The sequence below is a fragment of the Aedes aegypti genome, chromosome 2 (assembly GCF_002204515.2).
Source record: "Aedes aegypti strain LVP_AGWG chromosome 2, AaegL5.0 Primary Assembly, whole genome shotgun sequence".
Taxonomy (NCBI): Eukaryota; Metazoa; Arthropoda; class Insecta; order Diptera; family Culicidae; genus Aedes; species Aedes aegypti.
In genome coordinates this window covers 330,178,471-330,201,492 of record NC_035108.1, presented here as the reverse complement: position 1 = coordinate 330,201,492, position 23,022 = coordinate 330,178,471, and the positions used below count along the sequence as shown (strand labels likewise).

The 23,022-nt window shown below is 35.0% G+C and overlaps 1 long non-coding RNA gene across 1 annotated transcript in view; it reads right to left on the bottom strand.

Annotated features, from left to right (window-relative positions):
- The window catches only part of LOC110676782, a 262,844-nt gene that overhangs the window by 36,633 nt on the left and 203,189 nt on the right, over positions 1–23,022 (bottom strand). Inside the window, exon 3 of the long non-coding RNA XR_002500718.1 lies at positions 16,456–16,480. This is a non-coding gene — a long non-coding RNA (uncharacterized LOC110676782). The remainder of the gene's footprint in view (positions 1–16,455; positions 16,481–23,022) is intronic.

Genomic DNA, 23,022 nt, shown 5'->3' with positions numbered 1-23,022 from the left:
ATATTGCAACGCAGATTTTGAGATTCCATGGTGAACCCTTAGAATCCACTGTAGATCCTAGTACATCATTATGGATTCTTTGACACCAGTATAAATCCAGGGATTCCAGTGTGAATTCAGGATTTCAGTATGGATCTTGGAATTCCAATAAGGATTCTGGGATTCCAGTATGGATCATGGTATTTCAGTGAGAATGGTCAAATAGAAACACTATGTATCAAGTGTGAATCCTGAGCTTCCAGTGTAAATACTAAGGGAATCCAGTGAAAATACAGTGCAAGTATTGTGAAAATACTGCTGAAACATTATGTAAACCATTATGAAATCAGAAGCAAATGAGCTTATTTAAAGCTCATTTTAAAACAGTGAAATGGGAATGTATATGGTTGCAATCGTTGTAAAAAAGCTTTGGGTTGGTAATCAACAGTGATTTGACTGCTTACTAACACCAACTGACATAACGAGAGTACACTAATGTTTGTTCTCCTCTTTCAATTCCGGAATTGGCTTCTAAAGTTTTTCCATAATTTAAGATAACTTTCCAAAGGGCCTAAAGACAGGGTCCAAATGAGATTTTTTTTTTCTAAATTTGTGTTTCTTAATAAGCTAAAAGTTTTTTTAATTATTTTTGCAGATCCTGCCATATAATTTTCATGGCAGAATTGCAATTGCGATTTGCGAACTATTTTATGTGCGATGTTTTGTATTTAAGCCGCCAATGACAAACATTTTTTATTCGTTGCAGTTAATTAATGATCAAGTTGTAGGCAATTCTCGCCTAAGGAAATGTGCCAAATGTACAAATTGAAATCGAAACTGCGAAAATAAACCACGTGCTCCGATGGGGATCGATCCCACGACTTCCTATTTGCTAGATGACGCTTAAACCTACAAGCTGCTGAGCCCCTTGAGAGACCCCGACACTCGAAGGCGAACTAAACTGAATTACCCCAAAACGCATGGGATCATCATTTCGCAGCCTAAACTTCGTTCGGATATATGAGATGTCGTGTGCATGTAAACATCAAAGCGAGCAAGATGTTATTTTTAGTCATCGGTTCCGTGACCAAATTGCTACCTACCGATCACTTATTGATCAGGAAATATAGTGCGTGGTCGTCGCCCGACGAGATCGGATCTCAGCCGATCGATTACGGTATTTGAGCAATGAATATGAATGGTGATAGCAACTTCACCACATGCTCAATCCGGGCAATCATTTCAGTCAACAAAAAAATTTGAATCTCCTTCTATTTAGATCCAGGTGGCATAAAAAAATCAGTAATGACTGCTTTATGTATGTTATTACCTGTTTCAAAATTAAACATCGTGTGCTCTTTGCCCTCCAAAGAACTAGCTTTTTTATTTTGAATGGTTTACATTGGTTCTATTGGTGAAAAGTAATCCGATTACAAATTTATTTGAAAACTTCTGGCGTGAAGCTGGCGCTTCAAACACAGTTGTGATTTTGACAATTGCATCGATCATTTGATGCAATTGTTCAGTTATGAAATCAAAATCAGAGGCAGACATGTTACCAGAAATAAATACACTTCGTGGATTTTCCGAAATTCATGAAATGGCGGAATTGAAATTATGGTTACCCGTGACGACATCTCCATTTGAATTGAAAAAATCGAACAGTTCCCAGCTTTAATGTAGATATAAATAAAAAAGGGTTCTTGATGAGTTTGGTTAAAATTTATCCGGTGACAAGTATGATTGTTTATCAATTTCAAAACTTTACATATCTTCGAAAGTTGTTTAACAATCATTTAATGTAAATAACAATTAAAAATATTACAGCCATACCAATTGGGTAAGACGAAACGAATGGCATCAAAGCAACTAAATTAACATGCATCGAAACACATTAAAATCTTCAATCAGATAGCAGAAACTCCCATTCACTTCCATATACGAACTTCAAACTAGTTTCCAGCTCCGCCATAAAACTTTATGCGAATGCAATCGAGCGCAGAAAACGACCCCCCGGGCGTAGTAATACCGATTTAATGAAAATCTTTAGTCACACTTAACCCGACCATTTGGGGGATAGTGGCGTATGTTTCGGTTCGGTATATCGCTTCCAGAAAGAACCGCACGATACACACACAATGGGAGCTCTCTGCCCTAGCCTCTACCACATGATGCTCGGACTGACTGCATCCAAAGGGTCATAAAAAGCAACGGATTCTAAAGAGCAGCAAACAAGCACACAACGGAAACAAAACGGGTGGAAAAAATCCCACAAAATGCGAAAGTTTTTCCTCCACATTTTTATGACCCGTAGTGCGGCGCTTCCTGCAGTGCAAGTGAGAAGCAAACGGCCATATGATTACATCTATGGTCTATGACCGGGGTGTGCACTGAGGAGCGCACTTCAATGGTGGACACATTCGGGGGATGTGGAATTTGGTGGGGAGAGGGGAAAACTACTCTTGAAAGCACATAAAAATAAACAAGCGAAACAAATTTACCACCCCTTTTGATGGGGGCCTCTTTGTTGTTTGTTTCTCTTCTTCATCGGGGTGAGAGAAGTGCTAGATTTTGCGGACTAAAGGATCAGGATCAATAACCATGGCTTACATAGTTTAGAAGACAGGGAAGTACTCAATGAGCAAAGCAAAGTGAATCGCAGATACAATTCGCAGAGGAATGAAATATAATGAATATTAAAGGATTTTCCATTGCAATTTTTCAACGAATATTCCAAAGAATGCTTCAATATTTCTAACAATAAGTTTTATAACAGGAGGTATCTCAATAAAATAAATAATCCAAGAAATTATTTACAAAGGAATTTGTAGAAACAAATTTACATTTGAAGCCGATATTTTTGAAATTTTGGAAGCTTTTAATGCAACACAACTTGGTGATTAAATTGTCATTGCTGCCTATTTGCTCAATATACAAATTTATCTACTTTGAACTGATTCGATGAAGTCTAGTTTTTGTCATTGAAGACTCTAATGCCAAACATCGCTCGTGCAACAAATTTTAAAGCAATTCCAATGGCAGGATTCTATTTAATGAGAGCTCTTCAAGATATTTCTCAAATCAATACACTGATAGCTTAAGTTGATTTTTCTTGCTAGAGACCATTCTACAATTGATTTGATCTTAACCGACTCTAGTCATCTTTGTAGCCAACGGGTTACTCTCGCTGATTGTGAGTCTAATCATGCCCTGTTATATTTCAAATATCCCATGAAGCGATTCTCAATCCTTTCAGCTCCACTTTCAATTATTTTCGAGCCGACTACAATATATATGAAACATACATCGATAGTTATCTTGATGTTAACATTTCGTGTCAAACAAAACTTGATATTGACAATTGGGCACTGGCTTTAAGCCCTGTCGGAAATTATCTGCAATTTGCAGTTAACCTTTTTTTTAAGAAATGCATGTCGAACAGGATGACAGTCCACTAATCTGAAGGCTTTTCTACTGGTCTTGCTTTTTCAGACATAGAAACATCATTCGACAGTGTTTGGCACGAAGGCTTGATTGTAAAATTGTTTAACTTTAATTTTCCAACATATATTGTTAGAATAATTCAAAGTTATGGTTGTATGACATTTGCCAGAAAACCACTTGCCAGAAAGCCGTTTGCCAGAATCAATTTGCCAGAATGGATCATTTGCCAGAAAACCATTTGCCAGAATGGACCATTCCCCAGAAAATCATTCCCCAGAAAGACCATTTCCCAGAAAAAATATTACTACATTACTTTGCTTTGTGTAGCAGTATTTAGGTGTGTAAAATCTTTCGAATCATTATGATTTTCAGTGTACGATACATAATTATATGCAAAATAATTGTGACGTAAGTTTTTAAGCTTTTTGTTTGATAAAATGTTTTAAACTAATAATGATATCATAAACTTATTATATAGATAGCTGTAGGGGTAAACATGCAGCTATTCAGCAAGCTGACGGACGTGAGTTCGAATTCCACCGGGCGAAGGTTTTATTGGATTGAAAATTTTCTCAATTTCCCAGGGCAAAAAGCATATTCACATCGGCAATACGTTATGCACATGCAAAAATGATCAATTGGCAATAAAAGTTCTCAGTTAATAACTGTGGAGGTGCTCGTAAGAACACAAAGCTGAGATTTGGCTCTGTCCCAGTTGGGACGTAACACAACATAAGAAGAAGAAGGTGTAATAGATTTCCGAGGTTTTCATAGTTTCTGAGAAATAACTGTTTTTTTTTTTCAATGTTAAAATAGTCATCAATTTTATACAAGCAATTAGGGGTCGTCCATTAACCATGTGATCATTTATGGGAGGATGGAAGGGGGCCTGGCCAATGACCACGATACAAACAATTCTTTTTAAATTTTTGTATGGACGAAAGACCCCGTGGAAAAAAAATCCGAAAGAATTGACCACGTTGTTAATGGACAACCCCTTATTTTCAACTGTATTTTCAACATTCTATTAATGATTTTCCCTTCTTTGAAGATTAGGCTGTTCTTAAGGGCTAACTAATTCAAGTACTTATATGCTTCATAGGAGATTTACCCTTCTTTATATTATTGGCTAGTCTTTATAATTGTACTGTGTGTTTCTGCCTGCAGTTAACAGAAGGAATGGAAGTAATGTAAACAAGGTTATGTCATCTCAATTTTAAATAATAAATCAATATAGGACTGCTGTCAATAAAAATGTCTCCAAAAAGGATTTATGTAAAAAAATGCAAATATCGGGAAATGGACAATCAATATATGTCCTCAAATAAAAAAAAACTTAATTGAAAGTGATTCAATAATGGAATATTTACCATGACCTTCATCTAATTTCTCATTGAAGATTACTTGAGTGATTCCGAAAACATTAATCTTCATAACCGACTTGTTTCGTAGAGCAAGCGACAGAATATGAGAAACCAATATATGTGTGTTTTTTTGGTTTCCACCATTAATCATGGCCACGTAGCAGTCCTGCTAAGAATTTCAAAATATCTCCGGTTCCAGATAGCTAAAACTAGCAATCAGGGTAAACACTGAAGATGAAGAGTTTTCCGGCAGCCTGTCGCAAATGTTGTAAAACTACTTTAAAACAATAAATAATGCGGTTCAAATTATTATTAAGAGTAAAACAGTTTAACGTTCTTTTCAAGGATTGAATAATGTACTTAAATATATGACCGAAAGAACATTGGGTAGTCATTTGAGTTATATTGTTCCAATGAATATTGGCGCTAAACTGATCATATTTCAAACATAATTTTCCCTTCTTTCACTCAAAAGCTGTTCTTTTTAGTTGTTTTGCAATTTTTTTCCTCAAAGATACACTATTCATATTTCTGAAATTATTCAACTAAACTAATTCGTGTCAAACGTTTCAGCTTTTTTGTTCTCAGACCAGCTATGTAAGTAGTGAAAATTGCATAAAATTGTATGCGAAGGATTTTAACAACATATACTAAATAACACGGATCGATCAGTTGCGTTGTTTTATACTTGTTATAATATTACAAAGCTATAAACATTATTTGGAGCAATATTTACGATGCGAGTGAAGTACTGTAGAAGTGACGCTAAATTTTAATTAATTTTGCGCTGCAGCTGTGCAGATTTGCGCTCTTGAAAATTTGAGGTTTGGCTTCGATGCATCTTCACAAATATGTCGATCAATTAATATCAAGGTTGAAAACGGATTACAAAAAATGATTCTGGGGAATGGTTTTCTGGCAAATGGTCCATTCTGGGGAATGGCTTTCTGGCGAATGGTACATTCTGGGGAATGGTTTTCTGGCAAAAATCATTCTGGCAAATTGATTCTGGCAAATGGTTTTCTGGCAAATGTCATACAATCAAAGTTATCTGTCAAATCATACACTTCACGTTAATTATCAGAAATCCTAGTTTGAAAGACTTCCTGTCAAAGCTGGTGTTCTTCAAGGCAGTATATTTTCATCGTATATTACATCTGACTTACGTCAGTTACCTCAGGGATGTCAAACATCTTTGATTGCTGGTGACACAGGCCATACCGTCAAATGACGAAGCCGGCGTGTCATCTGTAGTCGATTGCGAAAAAGTTTGGAAATTTTTTCCTCATACTTGCACAAATGGAAAATTTCTCATAATGCTTCCAAAACTCAATTAATAATATTCCCACATAAACTGAATGTTCCTTATTTGAAACCTTCAAGTAGACATGTTGTCACGATGAGAGAGGTTCCAATAAATTGGTCATATGAAATCAAGCATCAAGGGCTCGTATAAGATGAAAAATCACTTACATTTTTTTTATTAGCAAGTGAGTTCAATTCATTATTAAAAATCTGAGCTGCTTCGCCAAATGAAATGTAATATATTGGTTACAAAATGTCAATTCTGGCTGAATTGAGTTTACCAAACAAGAATGATAAAGTTGCCTAACACAGAACACCAAGATATAAGAAATGACTGTAGTGTTTGAAGTATACAAATAGAGAAATGTGAAAAGATACGCAACATTAGTTACAATTCAAGCATTAAACCTTCAAGTTTGGCTTTATGTAACACCAGCTGTTACCATCGAAGTCAAGTTGAAGTTTTGCAAGAAAAATGCTACAAAAAGAAATCTCACGTTAACCCTTTCCTGAAAAAAAGAAACGTCCTTTCCCGTTACCAACAGCCGGTGGTATCTCATTGGGAAAATCCTTTCAACGACTTGTTCTCTGGACAGCTGTGTTGTAGGGACGTGTCTGCAGCGAGACGAACAACCAGGGTTGCCACCATATTTTGGAAAATGTCTGGCGAATTCAAAATAGAAAGTCTGGTAAAATCTGGCAGACTCCGTTGTGACGGAATGCTTGCATATCAAAATGTCAACCGAAACAAAAAAATAATATAACATTAGAAAGGGAACTAAAATTTGATCATAGTTCACTTCATTTCAACAACAATATGGTAAAGGTATATTTTAAAGTATCCGAAATTAAACCAGCTAAGACCTAGGGGGTGCATACTCGAAGATTTAGGTTGTTCAAATTGAACACAATCTTTTCCATGAATGTTAACCGTTGTGTGCTTGCTTGTCTCTTAGGAAACCACATTCAAACTGCACACTTAAAATACTTCACACAAAGCTCCAATAGAACATTGCAGGAAATGGACCCAATGAATAGACTTGATCAGAAAGTTTTTGGCCGTATGTTAGTTAGAAACATATTTTGGGCAGTTGTACAAGACTTATGCATAATTTGGACCAAGCACAACAATTCTTTAAGGTAATTATAGATCGAAGCCACAGCTAAAATTTTCAAGAGAACAAGACTTGTGAACCAAACAGCGCTCCGCGTTGAAAATTTATCTCATTGGTTACCACCAGCATGCAAGCAATTTGATTAGTTTTCAACGTGAACTGTGGTTAGATTGTCCAGTCTTGTGCATTTGAAAATTCAAAGTTTGGCTTCGTTTTATAATCACTCTAACAGTTGGCGGTCTTTGCATTACAAAAATTGTATAACAATTTTAGGCGTGTCGAAACCACGACCGTTCATTTCTAGGCGTACACTGATCATTTTTATGAAAATTTGATGATTTTCTGTTCGCATCCCCCAGGCTAAGACATGTAATAATAGAATGGAAAACAATCAAACTATATTTAATGAAAATGTTCTACACACCGCCAAAATTGTAGCTTAGTATTCTATGTGTTGGAGTCTATACAAAAAATGCGATAAAAAGCCAAATATCTTCATTACAGTAAGTATCACTAAGTTACACAAAGTAGAAGACATAGTGAACAGTGATCGTCTGCACTTCGAATATTTCTGTTTCCTATTACCTACGTCACAGTGTGTGTATTTTTATCAGCGCTAAAATAATGTTTATTCGGATAAATCCTATAATATTTTTTATAAGTCTGTAAAGTCTGTCTAGATTTCAAAAAGTCTTGCAAAATGAGCTGTTTGTCTTTTTGTCTTTCTTTCGATAAAAAATCTGGCAGTGCCAGATTAATCTTGTATAATGGCAACCCTGCGAACAACCGAACCGAAGCTCCCACAGGAAATGGCCTCTACGAGTTGGCTGTATGAAAGCTGTTCCATCCACTGGATGTAGCCATCTGTTTTTGGGAAGGGATTTGTTGAAGCCACTAGGCTGAAACAGAAACTTTTGGGATGCTGGTTGGTGGGTTGGCCGCAAATGGTAATGGGAGTGAAATATTGGAGATATTGATTTTCTTACCTCATAACTGCTAGAGCTAGACGTCGTTATTACCTCTGGGAAACATAAGGTGAGAGACCAATGCCAATGCCGATAGGTTATATCGACAGAAGTTAGGAATTACCTTACTTTTTGCGGAACACGATTTTCAGTTTTGTTTGAATTTTGTTGCCTTCTTGTGAGAAATAATTTTTTGAATACAGCGCCCAGTGATATATAAGTCCAGGACTTCAACAAACCTAATCTATCCATTGCAATTTAAATAAAAAATAGATCAAATAGATAAGCTCCAACTTTATGGCAAATAATATGAATATTTTATAATTTCGGGTGCTTTGAGGACGTGTTTCTGAAATCATTGAGAAATACTTAGTTCAGTCTAACTTGACGCCGACTATATGTCGATTTAATCCCTCTACTAGAAGCATAATTTTTCAACTCTCGAAATACTTTTCTACTTTAAAAATCAAAATTTCAGCCATTGGTCGTCTGCATCCGGAGACGTTCCAATAATTCTTGGGGAATCGACGCGAAACCATAATTCCCTTTAGGCTACAATTTTTTTCTCGAGGAGGATCTTGAAAACCTCAAAAACGTCATATTGTAATTATGCGATTTCTTGGAGACAACTCAAATTGGTTTGAATCGTTTTTCCAAAGAAGCTCCTCATTACCTAGCATTGTATGTACAACTCATATTTTTTTATAAATTGAACAAAAACAAAATGACGGGCATAAATATTTTAAATGAAGGAACATCGAAACCAGAAGACTAATTATCAATATCGACGATGATTTTGAAAATAGAAGAGTTGTTTGAACTTGTGGGAAAATGGTGTAAAAATATTGAGAACCAAACAAGTTATAGCTACTTTTATGTTTTTTATGGTAAAAAATTGAAGCTACTGGTAGAGGGGTTAATTGCACTGTAATTGCGACCAACCTACCAGTGTTTCCGAATTTCGTGGATTGATGTTAGAAGGTCTCGATCTCCATTAAAGGAATAAAAGTTTCCTAACAAATCGCAAAGAATAGAGTAAATACCAAATAGCTCCTATGTGCAAATTGTGGACTCAACCTGAAGCTATCTTAGTTTGTGGGAAGTTTACAATCAACATTGTTATGAGAGGTTCTCTAGGGAATCACAATGAACAAATTAAATCATTTTCGAATAGAGTTTTTATCGGCTGAATTGAGTATGTGTTGGAGTGTTGTTATTCGAAGTCATATAGAAAAAAAAACAACTTTTTTTGTCATTCAGAAAAAAATTTGAACTATTCAAAGTTTTCAACAGCAACTGAAACACACTGGACAACAAGTTCATTTGTGTTAAACTGTGTTTTAATGCCAAATACCACTCGTGGAACATTTCTCCAAGCATCTCCAATGGCAACACAAGTGCTCTTCAAGATAGTTTCGTTCTACTTATTTGTCGTTTTCTAGAGAATCATCTACGATTGATTTTATCTTAATGGTCTTGGGGCAGCTTTACAACCAACTAGCAGTATCGTAGGAACAAGGGGAGGGGGTCGCAGGGGCCGGAAACACAATACAAATTGAAATATAACTTTCAAAAGTTCTAAGTTTTCCTTCAAGATTCCTCCAAAAAAATCATGGATTCTGTCAAAGTTTATGCAGAAAGTTCTGCTAGATATTTCTCTGTGGAATCCTCTAAATAGTAAACTCTTTTGCGAAGTTTATTAAAAGTATTTCAGTAATATTTCCAAAATATATTACAAATTGAGTCAAAAATTATTCAATTGTTTTTGTTTTGTGAAAATACTGCTCCAAATTTTCGGATTTTACAAGAATTACCTGCGAAAAATGTTTTTGGAATGTCTTTTGCTTTCGAATGTTCAGATAAAATCTAGTAGAAAAAAAAATCCAGATAATCTTTGTTTCTGAGATTGAAAGAGCGTTAAAAAAATGTGGAGAAGCATTCAGCAAAATAACTGGAAAGGAAAAAGGTATTTATCAAGATGTTCATTAGCTTATAAGCATCTCCCTTAAAATCCTTCATTAGAAATTCATTAGATAGAATTCTGGGAAATCCAAAAATCTAGAAAATAAATTTGCTATATTACAAAGATTATTTCTAAATAGATTCTGATAGAACTTCTTAAGATTATTTTTTTTGTTATTCATCAGAGAGCTTTTAATTATCCTGCAATAATTCACTTTTACAGAAAAGTTTTATAAAATTATTAATGTTCTTAAGAATACCTCCAATAATTTTGCGTTAAGTTTCTACTGTTCTGAAATAATTATTGAAAACTAACATACCCAACATGGCTAGCCACGTTCCGACAGAATTTAGAAGTTAACAATCAATTTTGCAAAGTAAGCTTTGCACTTTTAAAATTAAACCAAACTTTGAAACTAAAATTCAATACCTTGCATTTCGTCTTGCCCCACCCATTTCAATTCACCCCGGTGTGCCCCCAACCATAGGCCTTTTCACATGACGTTTCAAATCAGCTGATCTGGAAGCTTTTTGACAGTTCTACTATGAAAATGACAGGCTCGTGTTAGCAGTCTTCAAAGATCATCATTGCAGCACAGATATTATGAAAAGCATGCTTTAAAAATATCAATGCTTCGCGTAGGATTCGCGCCTTTTCAATTCAATTGATCCTGTGCTCACTTGATCAAAAATAATGCATCATTGATTCAAATCATTTCAACGCAAACTGAATACTCTAGACCTCGGATTGCCAGCCTTGGTAAGCATAAAAACAACCCCTTGCAAAATAGCGGTTTATAACGAGCTTTCATTTGGAACTTCTTGGTTCACCTTTCGGAAAACCTATCTTAAGGGCTATGTAAACAGTATCGTAAATAAATAAAAGTGTTGTAGTTAAATGTACTTACCATAGGTTTAAGCTTATAATAAATATATGTGAGTTATATAATTCGTTTAAAAATTAGCTCTTTCTACGAAAAACCAGTTTAGTGTAAAAGGTCAGTCATATTTTCGTTAGTTGAGGTCATTTATTTGGCCAGTATTCGGCTGGTACAGCTGTATTAGCTTATAATCACATAACTCAGAAACATATTTCCTATTGACAAGAGACAATTTATATGTTTAAAAACGTTGCAGGTAAGACCTAACCATCCGGGCATTACAGAACTTGCTTAACGGATACAATGGACTTAAATAGGAAAAGTTTCATTTTTTTTGTTTAACTTAAAGTAAGAATAGAACTTGATTTTAAGACTATCAATAATTTTAATTGCTTTGGTTTGGCATAAGACTGAGTTATGAAATTAGAAAAATTACATTGCGCCAGAACGCCGCAAAATAGTAAATCGCTGTTTTTCTCTGATTTTATAAGACTGAATGCCAAACCAATACAAATAAGGTTAGAATAGAGGCGTGTGTAACATGTTAAAACATCTTTTATCGTTATGGTAGAACAATCCCAGGCAATACAAAGACATTTTTATTGTCATTAAGCATGCGATAGCATATTGTTAATTACTGAATTACAATGTGTCGATGATCAGGGTCCATAAATCACATGCAGATTTGTAACGATAATCATACCACCAAAAGCGCTACAGAGTTGATGCTCTTGCTCGTAAATGATGCCAATGTAGTAAGAATGTATATATGTATGATGAAACATCACATCATTTTCTTCGGGAAAGAGATTTGAATCTGATTGTGGCTATAATAAAAAAAGATTACATTAACACCTTCTTAAGGCCTTTGCAAATCAGTAAATTAATGATACTAAACAACAGCTTCAGGTGAATCCCTCTGTTCACACAAGATAGCTACTGACACGCACTTTGTGACCTTACAATGAAAAGAAAACATTGTTGGTTGCTAAGCCTACCAACAATGTTTGTTACCCTTCTGCAGTGTAGTGACTAGTGCGCTAAGTCCAAGGAGCTATAAATGATTCAGAAAAACGATGCAGTATTTCTACCGAAATGATCGGAGCAAATCAAAGCCTTGTTGGATTGCAAAATAAAGATCGAATATTCTCTTTCTCCTTGGTTTATGAATCAAAGCAACGAAATGCAAAGGCAATTTTGAAGACTGCGTGTTAGCACCGGTCCTCCACCGATGTAAACAAATGCATAGACTGACCTGTCACATAAAAAGGCCTATACTTCTATGGGCATGTTGCCTTTATGCTATAGGCCTTTTCATGTGACAGATCCATCTATGCATTTGTTTACATCGGTGGAGGACCGGTGCTAACACGGGCCTGTCATTTTCATAGAAGAAATGTCAAAGTGCTTCCCGATCAGCTGATTTGAGACGTCATTTGAATAGGCCTATTCTAAGGTTCTAATCTCTTTAATATTTGTACAGCCTTAAATGCTGTTGTAGTGTTTCTACTGCTGTCAAACTCTTCAAAAGTTCTAAAACATTCTACGAATTAAAGCGAAAAATATTCTTCAGTTGTAGTGCTCGTAGCGCTCGATGAAACATTTCGGTGAAACTTTTCAAAGCGATAGACAGACAACTCTGAGATTTCATATATCAAGCGTGTGCTAGAATTAGGGCGTTAGTCGCATGACCTATTTCTCTTCATCGATCCTCTCTCCTTAGGGTTACCAGACGTACTCTTTTTAGAGTACATGTACTCTTTTTTGCCGTATAAATTTATGTACTATTCTTTTTTGCTAAAAGGGGTCCAGTGTACTCTTTTCCAAATATTGATCGTCAATTACCGAACAAATTGTCAACTTGATTAACCTCCACAGATTTTTGATAAATACTGGCTAAACCGAGTTGGTAAGAAGAGCTCAAAAATTATTAGAAAGAATTGATGCTCAAATTTATCTCACAAATACAGAAATAAGTGACCTAATGATAATACTATTAATAAACAATTAACATACTATTGATTTTAAGTTAAACATTTTTGAAGTGATTTTGAATTTGAAATCGAAGCCGACTTGTAACAGTTTTAGTTTAAGCACTTTTTCTAAAAATGTAGTTTTCGCGAGACATTCATCGAAAAAAAACGTGGATATAGTGGGGCTTAATTCTGAGCTATAGAGCCAATCTATCTTGCATAACGTTTTAACAAGTCCTTAGTAAAACTTTAATTAAAGACTTATGCTTGAGCTCCTGATAAACACATTAAAAAGTTTTTCTGAGCAAACGTTATTTGAAAGACAAAATTATTGCAAAAACTCGAACAATTTTTTGTTTTATATGCGTTTTATTATAAATGATAACAAAATGATTAAAGGAATCGATTCAATCAGAGTCAATATTTATTAATAGTAAGCAAGCATATTATAGAATCGGAGAATTGAATCAAAGTTAACCTTTTTGTGAAATCTATAATGAAATATTAAGAATAGTGTGATTCAAATATAGGGAATGTGGCAGTGATTAATATTATAAATTGTTTGCATTAGTTAAGAGAAGATAGGTCGTCATTTCCATTCTTTTATTTTCGAATTTTATATATTGGTTGTCATTAGGTTTAATGAAAGCAACGACCTTAGAATTTAAAAAAAATGGCCATACATGAATATAAGGACAATCTAAAATTGCATTTTTAATTTTTGAGGGTAGGCGAAGTGTAGTCTTTTGTACTCTTTTACAAAATTGAAAACATGTACTCTTTCCGGTGAGAGCAAATATGGTAACCCTATCTCTCCTATGAATAAATGCGACAAGACGCAAGTTTGTCAGCATTTTTTCTCCTCAGGACGCAAGATCGTATCGCTGCCTAGCGTCCTGAAGTCAAAAAATGCAAACAAATCCTCGTCTTGTTACCTTAATTCACAGAAAAGAGAATCGATAATGCGATTAACGCCCTTATTCAAGCACACGATATATGATATATGATATATGATAGTCCCCCAAATAAGTTTGTTTGGAGTTTCTGAAAGTAGGAAAAAATGACCTCTACATCAATCTGTTCGCCATAGTATCAAGAAACTTTGGAGTTCATGCAAAACGTTTTCTAAGATATAAGATTACCTTCAGTAAAAAATTCAATCCGTTTAATGTCAATCATTGTCCACTATAAAGGCGAAGAAGAATGAACAAATTTGGTTGTGGTCAATTCCAGGAAAAAAACAACTCAGGTTTTTCTGTTGGATATATCGTTACGTCAAAAAGTTTCAGAAATGCTTGAGTGAATTCATGAACTTTCCAAATTAGGTAAATTTTCGGATTCAACTTAAACAGAAATTATCGAACAAATTAAGATGCAAGAAGTTTAACAAGCGTTACCTTTACTTCTCCCAAAAAAAAAGTTGTATCTTTTACTAGTAAAATCTAATATTAATTGGATATGGAGTGATTCGTAGAGTTATTTGTTGAGGAGTCCCTTGAAAAAATATTGAGATACTCCTGGAGTAGTTTTTGAATCAACAATGGAGAGTGGATAGATTTCTAGATGCAATGTATGGAAGAGCTCTGTAATCAGCATTAAAACAAATATTTAGCAATTTCTGAAACTTAAAACAACAGCTAATGGAATTTCTGGATAAATATTTCGAGAATTCAAGATTAAATTGCAAAAACTGATGATTTTTTTTGTTTAGATTCCCAGAATAGTTTAATGGAAAAAAATCGGAATAATCCTTCTTGTTTTCGGAAGAACGCTAGGACGACATTCCAGAGGATAACTAACAATAATATAGTCCTCTGAGAAAAACAAAGGGTTTTCGAGAGAGTTTTGATTTCTAGAGAAATCTTTGCATTTAGAGAATTTTGTGTAAAAAAAAAATGCAGATAAATTTGCAGAGAACTTCTCTGAGAAATTGTTAAGGATATGTTCCTAATTGATACCTGTTTAATCCTTCAAATAACACCTGGAAAAATCAGTGATATCAATAATATTGAAGCTTTAGTAAATTAGATTTTCACGAACCGAAAGTCGCCATCTTGGATTCTTCCATGTGTGGAATTGGATGAATGGCGTCGGCCATGGATTTCCGTTATCTGCTCGTCGGTCCCGTTCCAAAAATCCGAATTCTAATAGAATCTCATGATTTACTTCGAAAAAAAAACTACCGTGTCATTGCAAGGAACAGTGCTAAAAAGTGCATGCTATTTCGTGAAACGGTGCAAAATAGCGAGTAAAAAATCCTTGCAAAAACAGAATTAAATGTAATGGAATCTGGGGTAATATACATTCATGAGGCAAAACGACCCATGGTACTCTTTTACGCTATTTGCAAAGTTATTGGGAAGCATTTTTCATCAGGGACTGATAATAAGGATCCCTATCACCCGTTCTGAATCACCGTTTCAAACCCAACCCGATTCAGGTTCGACCAATCTACAGTTTGTACATTAGTTGTTTCATGTGTTGATCACCGACTCAGTTCATAAAAACGAAAACGACATAGCTTTAAATCGTTTATAAGACCGATAATCAGTGGAGTCCTAGAAGGACCAAAAATGTCCGTAGAAACCAATACAATCATATCCAGGGCAGGCAATCGTCAGCTTTCGTCACAGTGCGATGACGAAATAAAAAAAGACTTCGTCATCCAGTATAATAACTCTGGCAGGTCGTCGTCTCGTCATCGACGAAAGAATGCACGACGAACGTCAATTCAAAATCGTCAACGATCAACTTTGTCTTCATTCCGTTCGCTCTTCTTTCTCAAACGAAGGAGGCGTTTATTGTATATTCGCTTGCTTTGCACAAAACGGCGAATGCCATCCCAGAATTGCTTGTATTGGCGATTCAACCCGTACTCCTCAAGCTTCAACAATAACTCTGTTGGTAAACGCATGACGTTGACGATTCAGAGATCGTTTATTCAAATCCGGACACTTTTTGTTTTATTTTTTCAAAAAAGGCTTATAATCTATCGAAGCCACGGTTCATATTTTTAGTCGGCTCAGAGCTTCCGAACGAAGATTCGACTACAACGAAGGAGGTTTATTTGTTCGTCATGACGCCGAGCCTTTGTGGGGGACCTCTGCAGTAGATCGTTATCCAACGCTGGTTGAGTGACGATGACGATTCTTTTTTTAGTTTCGTCGACGACTTTTTCCATTTGACGGTGACGATTGCCTACCCTGATCATATCATTTGCATACTTTTTTTTTCCTCGAGGCGAATGACTCTGTAGTTAATACCTCTCTAATAAATAATAATAATCTGAATATTTATTCTTAGGGAGCAGAATTTCTTGAATATCACCGATGAGTTTCTTACAAGCAGACTCCAAAAGGCAAAATCTCACTCGCAATCATGCTGTAAAATTTGCACGATCAAATCTCCGAAAAAATATAAATATTAGAAATTGAAATTAAAAATATTAGAAACCATTTATTACTTACAGTTGACGCGTTCAAATTCATTGATCTGAAAAATAGAGAAAACATTTCATTAGTTTTGATTTGTAGATTTGTTAGATTATAGTTTTGATTCATTCTATTAAAAAAAAAAACTACCGATTGAATAGTATCTTTAACATTGCTTCTGCCGAAAATTTCAAAACGAATTCCTACCGATCGATATTATTTTCGACGCTAACTTCACAAGGGCACAACCGTCCAAAATCCCCCAAATAAGCTTTTCCGCATCCGTACCATCAAATTGGGACTACACCCGGCTCGATACATAAATCTCCTCCGAACAAATCTAATTTCGTTTTACCGCCGATGAACGACCCCGGGCAGGCGGATCGAACCCCGGAACATCCGAAACCGGCTGACGTGACTTCGGGACTTGTTTTCCCAGACCACATAGATTATGGCTCCGAAGAAGGCACTTGTCCCCGGACCCCTTGGAAAAAAAGGGTCAAACCCACATCCAAAAAGCGGAGGAGCGAGTGGTTTGTTGTTTTAGGATGTGTACCGTTTTTGCCTTTGTGCGAAATAGAGGGCCAATTCGGTACCCGTGGCCAGAAGCCAGAGAAATATGAAAATTATCATAATCTCCATAATCTGCTGTGATCGAATAAAGTTCTTTTGGGTTTTTTCTTCGCTTGTGGTATTTTGGGGCTTGGTGGGAGGGTGCAGCACCGGAAAGATGCTTTGTCGTTCCACCAACAACAATCGATACCAATCTACATAGTTTTTTTGGCCTTTGGAGTTTCCCGTTTTAGGGTTACCACCAGCAGCCAATGTTGTCGCTTCTGTAATGTGTGCTCTGGTGATGATGGTCTCGTTATGGTGTCTATGGGTGGCTACGTGCTCATTCGATGCTTGATTCGCAAATTTGTGAATGCGGTGTAAATAAAGGGCGTTAGCAGTTAGCGTTATAGGGTGTATGTTGAAGTAGGATTATTATTCTAATGAAATTTGAGTAGTTTTTTTTTTCGTCCTGTCCAGGGTCCAGTGTAACACTCTAATCACTGAGCTCTCCGTCGAGAGCAAACTAATTAGAGATTCGCTTTGCAAATCTCATGCTTGAGGTTTTCAAGCAAAATCACTCAATCTCACTCAAGCTGTCACAAATGATTCATGCATAAAACTCGACAAAATCTCGTGAAAATCAATAGTTGTTGTTAACGTTAGAAAGGACTACTATAGTTCTACCAAAATAAGAAAAAATCATTGCTTTGTGCGAGAAAATTATGGAAATACGAGGCAGTGAGTCAAACAAGCTTATCCATGATTTTTTGACTGCTAAGTGCGTGCTTAAGATTACTAACCGATTTGATGATTTGATGATTTGATTGATAAAGTTCGTAATGCTGTAGAGATATATGTCAAGCGTTTGGAAATACCGTAAAAGATTCAATTTCTTTTTGTCAAAATGTTATCTTTTGAATGGCAACACTAAACCTCTTAATTAGCATTAAGTTCAATAAAAATTTAATATGGTAAACTTAAATAATCAATACTGGAGAGCAAGCTCTAATAAAGGTCGAATGAAGACAATTAGAATTTTGTGTCGCAGGAGAGACTGCAACCGAGCATGGATTGCCAACTGGTGAGCTCGTTTCATGCTAGTGATAACACAAATTTGTATCCTGCAATGTTGCAGTTGTTTTATCTTTGAAAAATGTATGGATGGTTTGTCATCATAAAAGTCCCACCATATTCCCACTTTTTTGCGAGTACCGTCAAACGGGGTATCTTGCAACAGGGGTGAAACTTGCAACACTTCGACATGTAACCGAATAGTCGTTTAGTTCAGCATTGAATTCAGTTATTATGATTTATTCCGCCTTTTATTGGCCTTAGGTATACAACAGAAGTTTTTGACAAGGGTTTGGGTATCGTATCGTTTGGGTAAACACTTTAAAAATTCAAAAACGATTTTGACTACCCTTGTGGGGTAACTTGCATCAGCAATTTTGATCTCAATTGTTTGATATTTCCTGCCGTTTGTCATCGAAAACACATGAAAAAGCAAAATTGAACATATATTTGTACAGTAACATTAAAATGTTTGTACCTCAATCAATTCAATACACTTTTCGTATTAATTTTTGGAAAGTTTTAATAAATCGTATTATTATTAGATTTAGTCTTATTTTATTCATAAAAGTTAATTAAAAAAGAATAATTTATAAAATCTACATAAAAATTTACTTACAGATCAGTCATTGGGAACTCTCTGCATGAAATGTGATGAAAGTTATGTCAAAACCCAACAGAGACCATTTTAAAACATACATATCAATATGTTATACGTCGCCTAGATTTAAATATGTCTTAAAAATAAGTTATGTAAAGTAAAACCTAAAATACCATTGTATTCGTAGAAAAGTTGCACTGAAACGTTTTGATGGCTTTCCAATAACTGTCAAGACATACAATATGCTAGAATTTTCCAGTGTCGACATCCTATGCAATGCCAATGGAGTTTTCAATCAAATTGGTTCAATACTCATAATTCAATCAATAATATTTGGTTTTCTAAGAGAAAACTAGCCTGTTTCTGATAATTGTCATGCTTTTACTGTAGAAAATTATTAAATGACCATAATAACACGATATAGGATAAACTTTTAATAGTGTACTTTAGGTAGCACTATGTGTTGCATGTTACCCCACATCAGGGGTAGCATTAAAAATGCATATTTTGCGTCTCTCTTGATTCCAGAAAACTAAATATTGATAAAATTAATACCGCGTGGTATTTTTTACGTAGCGATTAGGATACCAGATGGTTTTTGTCTCATCTGAATCCTCAATTTTTTCATCCATATAGCTTTGAAGTTGAAAATTGTTGCAAGTTACCCCGTTTGACGGTACCTATTTTCTTTCAATTATTTCTCCGTTTATTTTTAAAGTCTCAACAAATGATCATGCAACGCTGATTGAATAAGAAGATGTTACTTTCTACCCCAACCAAATTTAATTGTATCTGATCAACAAAAGTAGAAAATATTACATCTCGTGACTAATCATAATTGGAGCTACATAGAGTGCAGAGCTACTTGAACACCTCCATGATTCACTTTGGCATAAGAGTTTTTTTTTACTCAAATTGTCTGGAACTTTGCCATTAGAAGCATTTCAATTCGAAGCATATTGTAGCCAAATATGACTTATAAGCTTTCAAAAAACCCTACTACTGAAGGAATCAAATATGACAAAAAAAAAGAATACGGCTCCCTATTAATTGCATAAATGATAAAAAAAAATTATTAAAAAATCTGATGTTGGAGATTTAAACCGAGCTTTCCTCCCACCCTCGTAAAAAAAAACAATAGAAAACTATACACTCCCTTCTCGCTTATGCTTGTTTGATTATTGAATGATTATTGATTCCAACTCAAAAAAATTTGAGTGTAAGGTGAAAAGAGGTATTATCAAATTTTGCAGAAACTTCTAAAAAAAAACTGTAATAAATTTCAGGCAGTTTTTCTGCAGGAATCCTTTTGAAAAATCCTTGGAGATATTTTTTTGATTGAGTAATTTAGGGATGAATCCCTGGATAAATTCACAAAAAAATACTTAGAACAGCTCCTGTGGAAATCTTTTTATTTAACTAGTTCGTTTAGTTTAGGCTCAATCGCGTTTAACGCTTAACGCAGCCAAAATTCATTATTTGTATTATCCACAATTGAATGTCTTTTTCAGTATCAAACTAAGTTTTCCATTCGGGACGACTGGAGGATTTTTGAAAGAAAAAACATGACAACACTGGAGAAGAAAACAGAAGAATATAAATCTAAGAAAAATCCCATGGAACGTTCCTAAAAAAAATAATAGAGAAAATTTTGGAGAAATTTGAAGAAGAAAAAATAATTGAGAAGTTTTGTAGAAAAACAGTAGAGAGCAAAATTCATTATTTTCTTCTTTCAATATTTATATTCAGAAAATTTCATGCAACACACTTCTACGAAATTTTATAAAAAATCAATAAAAAATTCGGAAGATGAATTTTTAAAAACTACTAGAGTTTCGAGGAACTGTGGAAAAATTACAGTAAAAAGTTATACACAACAGAATTTTTCTTTCAAAACGAAATTTTTAACAGGTTTTGAAGAAACTTTAAGTTTAATCACTGAAAAGTTAAATAAAGTTTCATCCGTTATTCTCAACTGGGCTTTTTTCGTCAAGGCAGATTTTCATATCCCGAGACCCGAGACCCGAAAACCAAAGGAATGTCTTGCGAATTTGAAGAAGTTTGGAAATGAATTTTAAGATAAATACTTGAAAAAAAAAACTGTGGGATGGGGAATAATGAAACAAAATAAAACTTGGTCGTCTAAAAATCAATTCAAAATTTATAAAAAAAAAAAGTATTATTGGCAACACTGTATCCACAGAATCAATCAACTCTTTTGAAGGTCTTTTTTTCTTATTCTGAAAACCTTAAACATATACAAGTTAGCAAATGGAAATGAAGAAATCACACATATTTGCATCCAATAATCAAACACAGAAGTTGGTCCGATGAATCAAGTGATGACCCGATTTTCATTTGAATTGAAAGTCTTTGTATGAATCAAGTGAATGAAGATTTGACAAGAAATTGTTCGAAATCCATAATAGTCGATTACATATTTGCACTTCTTGTTTTCTTCTTAGTATAGTAAAGTCCTGTTACAATTTCTGTAAGAATCCGTCGATTCCGCTCACTTCTATTTTTTCAGCGATCGATGGGGATAACTTTATGAAGATTCAGGATACAGAATATTATCATACGTAACACATGATGACAGCTAAGGCCAACTTGGTACTACTGTTCTATTTTTAAATTCAAATTTGTCATCCTATTATTCATTAAGTTAGAATACACTTCAAAAATGTGTTAAAAAATGAAAATACAAAATATTTTTTTCTAAGTCGGAGACCCTTTAGGTCGTATTAGCTGGGAGCACCCCCCCTTTTGAGTTTTTCTCAAAAGAATCATACGCGGCTCGCACATGGTCCATCGGCATCTCGTCCCAGATCTTGGGAATGAGCTTCTTCAAACCGCCGAACGCGGCCGCCCAGATCTCACACGGTCCTTGGCCGAGCCCGTCTCCCGGAACCTACGGATTGTGGTATAAATTAAATTCCACTGCACCCCGTGGGAATTCAACCGCCGTAATGTGTCACTGGGTTGCTCACCTCTCGCAAACAACTTTACTACTCTTTCAATGTGCGCGATCAACAAACAACAAATGACAACAAGTCGACATCATGCGCGTCGGTTAGCCTATATACGAGCAGTGATGCCACATACACAGATTTACCTGTTATTACACAGTCCTGGTTATGCCTACAGATATCTGTGATCGAAAATCACAGATTTTTTAGATAAATAAGATTTTTAAAAGTTTGAGATATTTTATGAGTCATGGACACGGTTTTATAATATATATCGTAGAAATGCTATTGCTCGGCTTAGTTTCTCTTTAATACTTTATTATTTTGAAATTTTACAATCAATTATGCATCTTTAGCTCACTTTTAGTAGAATAAGTTCAAATTTAAAATTGATGTTATGCAAAGAACAGCCGTAAAACGTTGCAAAGGTTTTATCTAGATTTTTACCAAGATTTTTGGAGACTTCGAATAAAAAAAAGATAAAAAAGATTTTTTGGCCGAAAACAACGATGAGAGTCGAGGCTAAAGCTGACACCAATACCAATACACAGAATGCACATGGTGTGCACCTAATCAATGATGAAGAGTTGTGTTCGAACTTTTTGAACACCCTGTACATGAGATACAAGATATTAATCTCTCTTTTATTTTTTGGGCAGTGTTGCCAGCTACCATTGAAAATATTGAAGGATTAGTGAAAAAATATCCAGAGGAACTTTAAAAAATGGGGTAATCCCTGAGGAAATTACTGGAGCTAGTAACGTTGGAGTGCTCAAGAAATTCCTGGAGAAAATTCCGGAGAATATCATCTAAGTATCCCTTGAAAAACGGGTGGAATTGTTTTTGGAAGAATTGGTACAGGAATCTCTAGAAGAATTTCTAAAGAGATCCTTGTATGAGTCCCTGAAGGTGTTCGAAATGAAACCACTGGAAGATTTCTTGAAGTTTTTCTTCGAGACATGTGAGACGAAATTTTTGAGAAAACTGATGAATAGCCGGGTTAAAGTCTTTGAATTTTCCTCTGGAGCCTGTAGAATTTTGCATCAAGATTCACTGCCATCAGAAGAACGAAAAAAGCGCCTTTAGAGAGCATTTTGAATAAAACAGAAATCTTACATTAAAAACAGAGTGTTTCGAGAGACTTGCATTAAAAAGAGGTTTAAAGTAATTTTTGTACGTTTTTAAATAGTTTGACTTATGATAATGAGTTTTTCTGGGAAAAGGCCCCGGCAAGAATCCGGCCCTGGTCTTTAACGAACTGTTGCCCCACTGGTAGGGCAAGAGTTCGAATCTGGTATGGGTCAAAAGTTCGCTCAATGAAACGCAAAATATAAATACTCTAATGACAGGCATACTTCACACCAGGCATAAACTAAAGTTTCTATCTTTGACATCGCATTTCTTGTA